Here is a 6,136-nt window from a genome sequence, read left to right as displayed (position 1 = left end):
TTGAAGAGCAAGGGGCAGCTTGGGAGCCAGACCTAGAGACAGGAGGTCCTGGATTCAAATTTGTCCTCTGGTACTTCTTAGCTGTGTGACCCTGGGCAAGTCATTTAACTCTCTAGCCTTTCCTGCTCTTCTGCCTTGGAACCAATACATAATAATGATTCTAAGACAGAAGGTAAGGGTTAAAAAAAAAAAGAATTTGAAAAGCTATGCCTAAAATTCTGCTTGGCTCCAGGTGAGAGGAATGATGGACAGAAGTTGTAAAGAATATGGTTTAGGTTTAGTGGAAAAAAGGAACCGAAGTCAGAGGTGGAAGGAAAAGTCTGCTGGAATGGGGATGGAGCTCAAAGTCTAATGAAGTCACCAAGGATGATTCGCCTGGAGAGCAGATGTAGGGGGCAGGACACAGCTGGTTTCCAAAGCACTGGAAAGGCTGTGATGGGGAAGAGGGATCTGCCTTATTCTGCTTGGCCTCAGGAGGGCAGAACCAGTAGCAATGGGGAAGAAGCAGCCAAGATGCTCAATTTGTCATTAGGTTTAATGTAAAAAACAAAACAATGACTCCCTCCAACCTCACCTCAGCATTCTTCTTCTTCTTTTTTTAACCCCTTACCTTCTGTCTTAGGATCAATTCTAAGTATCAGTTCCAAGGCAGAAGAGCGGTAAGGGCTAGGCAAGTTAGGTTAAGTGACTTGCCCAGGGTCATACAGCTGGGAAATATCTGAGATTTGAATCCAGGACAGTCAACATTCTTAAGTATAGGTCACAGACTCCAAATGGCAAATGTGGAGGGGAACTCTAGCAACCACGCGTCCAATCCAGACATGTGATGGCCTTCAAGCCAACAAAGTTGGCTCATCACTCATCTGACATGTTGAGGAAGCCATTTTTTTTTTCCTGATATGGGCTGGACCAGAGGGGCCTTTGAGGCCCCTTTCAATGATCAAATTCTGTGAATAAACAGATCTAGTTGATTCCTTCGTATCTCTTGGACTTTCCCACTGTCCACAACACTGACTCTCAGAAGGAGCCTGGGCAAGGAGGCCTCTCCCAAGTCCCTACCATGGAAGTTCACTTATCTCCCTCAGATCTCCTCTTTCTCTCCCTTCCCTGGTGGTTCATTCTCAGCCAGAGGAGGAGCTCTCTGGGCCCAGAGTCTACCATCGGCTCCCGGCAACTCTGTCCTCCAAGCAGCCCAGGGATAGCCCGGCTGAAGTCCCAAGAGATGAATGTAGGCTGGCCAGCCCAAAGCTGACGCTGTCCCCGGAGAAGGGGGCTCTGACCCGCAGATGATGGCAGACTGAGCTTCCTTCTGGCCAAGAGGGGACCAGAGGAGGATGTAACCCAGGAGGCAGGAACCTCATACCTGAATTGAGGTGGCCTCCTGGCCAGGGTGGCACATTCTCCTTCCGATTGGCATCCATGGAGTCTAAACTGGGGGTCACCAGGAGGGCCTTAAGCCAGGTGCTGAGGCTGGTACCTCAATCAGAATGGTGGTTCCAGGCAGCATTGATGGTCAGCAGATCACGGCCTGGCCAGGTCTCTCAAGGAGAAGGCTAGAAATTCTGAGGATCAAAGGTAAAGCAGGGTCAAGGCCTCCCCCTACAGGACCTTTCCTGAGACCTTTTGCCTCTCCTTCCAGGAGGCCCCCTACCATCCTAAGTCTGACTGAGGGGAATGCTTGCTGATGCCTCATCCCACCACGTCCCTCCCAGTTCAGCTTCCTCGTCTTTAAGATGGCAGAGCTGGATCGCTGCCTCCAAGGTTTCTTCTGATTCTAAATCTTAAGAACTGACTCAGGTTCCTTCCCTTCCGAGCCTCTCTGACAAGTCTTTACTATCCCTCCCTAGGCAAATGTCCATCTGCCTTCTATGGGACTTTGCTAGTCTCCAGAACGTCAAATGATCCATCAATCAATAAGCACTTATTACTTAATCTGTGCCAGGCACGGTACTGGACACTGTGACCTGAGTTCAAATCCTGCTTCAGACCCTTTCTAGCAAGGTGATTCTGGAAAGTCACTTCATCCCTGTTTGCTTCAGTTTCCTCATCTGTAAAATGGGGATGAAGCAGCTTGGTGACTCCATGAATTGACAGCCAGGTGCTGGGTTCAAAACTGACCTCAGATACTTCCTAGCTGAGTGACCCTGGGCAAGTCACTTAACCCACAATTGCCTAGCCCTTACCTCTCTTCTGCCTTGGAACCAAAACACAGTATTGATTCTAAGACCTAAGGTCAGGGTTAAAAAAAAATGGGGATAATAACCACTTCTTTGTCCCAGGGTTATTGTGAGGATTAAATAAGCTAATATTTGTAAAGTGCTTTGTAAACTTTCAGGTGCTATGTCAATACTATTCTTTTCTTTATATGGAAAATATAAAAAAAATAATACACAGTCATTTTGGTAAGTAGGGTCCTGGGAGCTGGTGAGTGGGGTGGAGATCAGGTAAAGCTCTAGTAGGAAAAAGTGGTGCATGAGAAGAATCTCAAAGGAAGTAAGAAAGGAAACAGGAATTGATTAATTATCTACACTGTGCCAGGCACTATGCTAAGTACTTTATTTACTCATTTATTTACTTATTTATCAGTTTGCTTATTTGTTTTTAAGCCCTTACCTTCCATTTTGGAGTCAATACTGTGTATTGGCTCCAAGGCAGAAGAGTGGTAAGTGCTAGGCAATGGGGGTTAAGTGACTTGCCCAGGGTCACACAGCTAGGAAGTGTCTGAGGCCAGATTTGAACCTAGGACCTCCCATCTCTAGGCCTGGCTCTCAATCCACTGAGCTACCCAGCTGCCCCCTGCTAAGTACTTTTTTTTTTTTTAATTTTTTAAGCCCTTAACTTCTGTGTATTGGCTCCAAGGCAGAAGAGTGATAAGGGTAGGCAATGGGGGTCAAGTGACTTGCCCAGGGTCACAGAGCTGGGAAGTGTCTGAGGCCAGATTTGAACCTAGGACCTCCTGTCTCTAGGCCTGACTCTCAATCCACTGAGCTACCCAGCTGCCCCCCCCCAAGTACTTTATAAATAGTCTCTTATCTGATTTTCATGACAACCCTAGTAGATGTTATTATCCCATTTTGCAGTTGAGAAAGCTGAGGCAGATAATGGTCAAGTGACTTGCCCAGAGTCATACAGCTAGTAAATGTCTAGGCTAAATTTGAACTTGGGTCTTCCTGACTCCAGACCCAGAGCTCTATCCACTGGATAACCTAGCTGAAAGGCAGGCATGCATTTCAGGAGAGGGACACAGCCAGTTCAAAAGCACAGAGACCAGAGATGGAGTGCCATGTGAGAAATGCCAAGAAGGCCATTTTGGGTTGAACTATAGAGTGGAAAATGAGAGGTTAGGGTCAGGTTATGAAGGGCTTTGAATGCCAAACTCTTTTATTCTAGAAGCAATAAGGAGCCACTAGAGTTTTAATAAGGAGAGTGATTTGGGTAGATCTATGCTTTAGGAAAATCCTGGAGGATAGTTTGGAGTGGGGGGAGACCACTTAGAAGGCTCCTGAAATGGCTGAAATGAACTAGGGTGCTCTGAAGATAGAGCCCAATTAACCAACAAGCACTTTTTTCCCAGTGCCTTCTAGGTGACAGACACCATCCTAGGCACCCGGGACATAAAGTTAAGAGTGAAACAGTCCCTACCCTCAAAGAGTTTAGAATCTAGAAAAAATGATCAGCTTTAGCAATTGAATGAGGAAGCCTGAGAAGACAAGGAGGATGCCAGGGTTGCTAAACTGAGAGACTGAGAAGATGTTAAAAGCCCTTAATGGAAACAGAGAAGTTCAGAAGTTGGGGATGATGGCATATAAAGAATTTGGTTGTGCATATGTTTCGGCAGCTAGGAAAGGCAATGAACTTGGAGTCAAGAAGATCAATCATCTTTCCGAGTTCAAATCCAGCCTCAGACACTTCCTAGCTGTGTGACCCTGGGCAGGTCACTTCATCCTGCTCGCCTCAGTTGCCTCATCTGTAAAATGAGCTGAAGATGGAGACAGTAAATCACTAGGATTTTTTCCTAAGAAAATACCAAATGGGATGCAAAGAGCCAGACATGACAGAAGCATGATTGAACAATAACCTATTAAAATTGAAACCGATGAGACATCTAGTTTGAAATGTTCATTAGGCAGTTGGTGATATGGGATTGGTGCAGAGAGACTGAGCCTGGATGTATGTGCATTTGGGAATCACCTGCGTGAAGATGACTGATACATCTGAGGGATCCGAAGGTCACCAAGTGAGAGAACATAAAGGAAAAATAGAAGGAGGCCCAGGACAGAGCCTTGAGTTATTCCCATAATTGAGGGAATCATGGGAATATAAACCAATGGTGGAGGCTGAGAAGGAGCAATCAGACAGATAGGAGGAGGCCAAGAGAGGGCAGTGTCATAAAGACAAGAGAAAAGCAAGTATCCACAAGGAGGGGGTGATCCACAGTGGCAAAAGCTTCAGAGAGGTCACGAAGGATGAGGGTTGGGAAAAGACCAGCATGTTTGGTAAGTAAGAAGCCACTGGTTACTCTGGAGGGGACAACACTTGAAAGATGAGGTATGAAGTCAGATTCAAAGGGTTAAAAAGTGACCGAGAAGCAGAAGCCTGGTGGTTCAGTGGATAGCCAGGCCCAGATATGGGAGGTCCTGGGTTCAAATCTGACCTCAGATACTGCCTACCCGTGGGACCCTGGGCAAATCACTTAACTCCCATTGCCTAACCCTTACCACTCTTCTGTCTTGGAACAGATACTAAGTATTGATTCTAAGACAGAAGGTCAGGATTAAAAAAAAAGTGACAGAGAAGAAGAATTAGAGGAAACATATATATAATCATATGAGGAATATATATTATATTAATCATATATATATTATAGTTTTTCCCCTCCCTAAGGAGTTTGGATGACGAGGGGAGAATGGTTTAGTCATTTTTTTTAGTAATGTCTGACTTGATGACCCCATTTGGGGTTTTCTTGGCAAAGATTCTAGAATGGTTTGCTATTTCCTTCTTCAGCTCATTCTACAGATGAGAAAACTGAGGCAAACAAAGTGAAGAGACTTGCCTGGGCTCACACAGCTAGCAAGCGTCTGAGACCAGATTTGAACTCACAAAGAGGAGTCTTCCTGACTTGGGTCCCAGCACTCTTTCTGTTGTACCACCTGTAGCTGCCCAAAAATGAATGCAAAGAATGGCAAGGTCTAGTAAAAGATTTTTTTAATGATGGGAGAGACCTGGATATGTCCATACAGGCAGAATGAGGGGATAAGAAGAGAAGGAACGTTATTGAGAACAAGACATTCAGATGACTGTGGGGTGATTTGCTGGATGAGATCAGTAGTACAGGCAGAGAATCAGGTTTTGGCAGGGGAACCACCTCTTCATCAGAGGCAGGAGGGAGGGAGGAGAGGACAGAGGTTGATGTCAAGGGCTTGGGAGTCGCAGGGAAGGGGAGAAAAATGGGATGGAAAAGAGGAAAAGCCAGGTCTCCCAATGGCCTGCTGCCAGCCCCACCTCTCTGAGTTTATGATGTCTGTGGGTGTCTGTCCGTCTCCACCCAGAAGGAGCCTCTTTATGGCCAGAAACCTGGCTGTGTCCAACTGCCTTCTTCCCACAGATGGGGGAGCTGCTCTTTCTGGGGCTATCATTTTCTATTCCACTTTCCTCTTCTCCCCCACGTTTGTCTACACCAGCTCTGTACTCCCCGAGTCTTTCTGTCCCTTACCTGCCGTTTTCTAAGGACCCAATTCATCGGGCGGCCCAACCCCTCCCTCTCCTTCCCATGTCCGAGTCTCTACGTGGATAATTCCCAGGACTGCCATCTCTCTCCCCTCCCCTGCCTACCTGGCACCACCCTGGAATCCTCATCGTCTCCAGGACCTTCTTCTGTCTTCCCACCCACCCCCACTCCCAAGGCTTGTAGCTGTTCCTACTCCCCCGCTCCCTGGGGCCCTTCATCTGCTCCCTTCTCTATCCCCAGGCCCCCTACCTCTTCTGCCCTGAGGATCCTCGTCTTTCTCCTCCACCCGGGCTCCGTCCCTCCTCCTGTCTGCCCTCAGCTTCTTTCCCACGCTCCCCCCTATCCCCAGGATTCTCACCTGCCTTCTCCCCTAGGTACGCCCCTCTCAGCTGCCCCTACCCCGCCCCC

Source organism: Gracilinanus agilis, chromosome 3 (assembly GCF_016433145.1).
Source record: "Gracilinanus agilis isolate LMUSP501 chromosome 3, AgileGrace, whole genome shotgun sequence".
Lineage (NCBI taxonomy): Eukaryota > Metazoa > Chordata > Mammalia > Didelphimorphia > Didelphidae > Gracilinanus > Gracilinanus agilis.
This window is presented reverse-complemented; position numbering follows the sequence as displayed.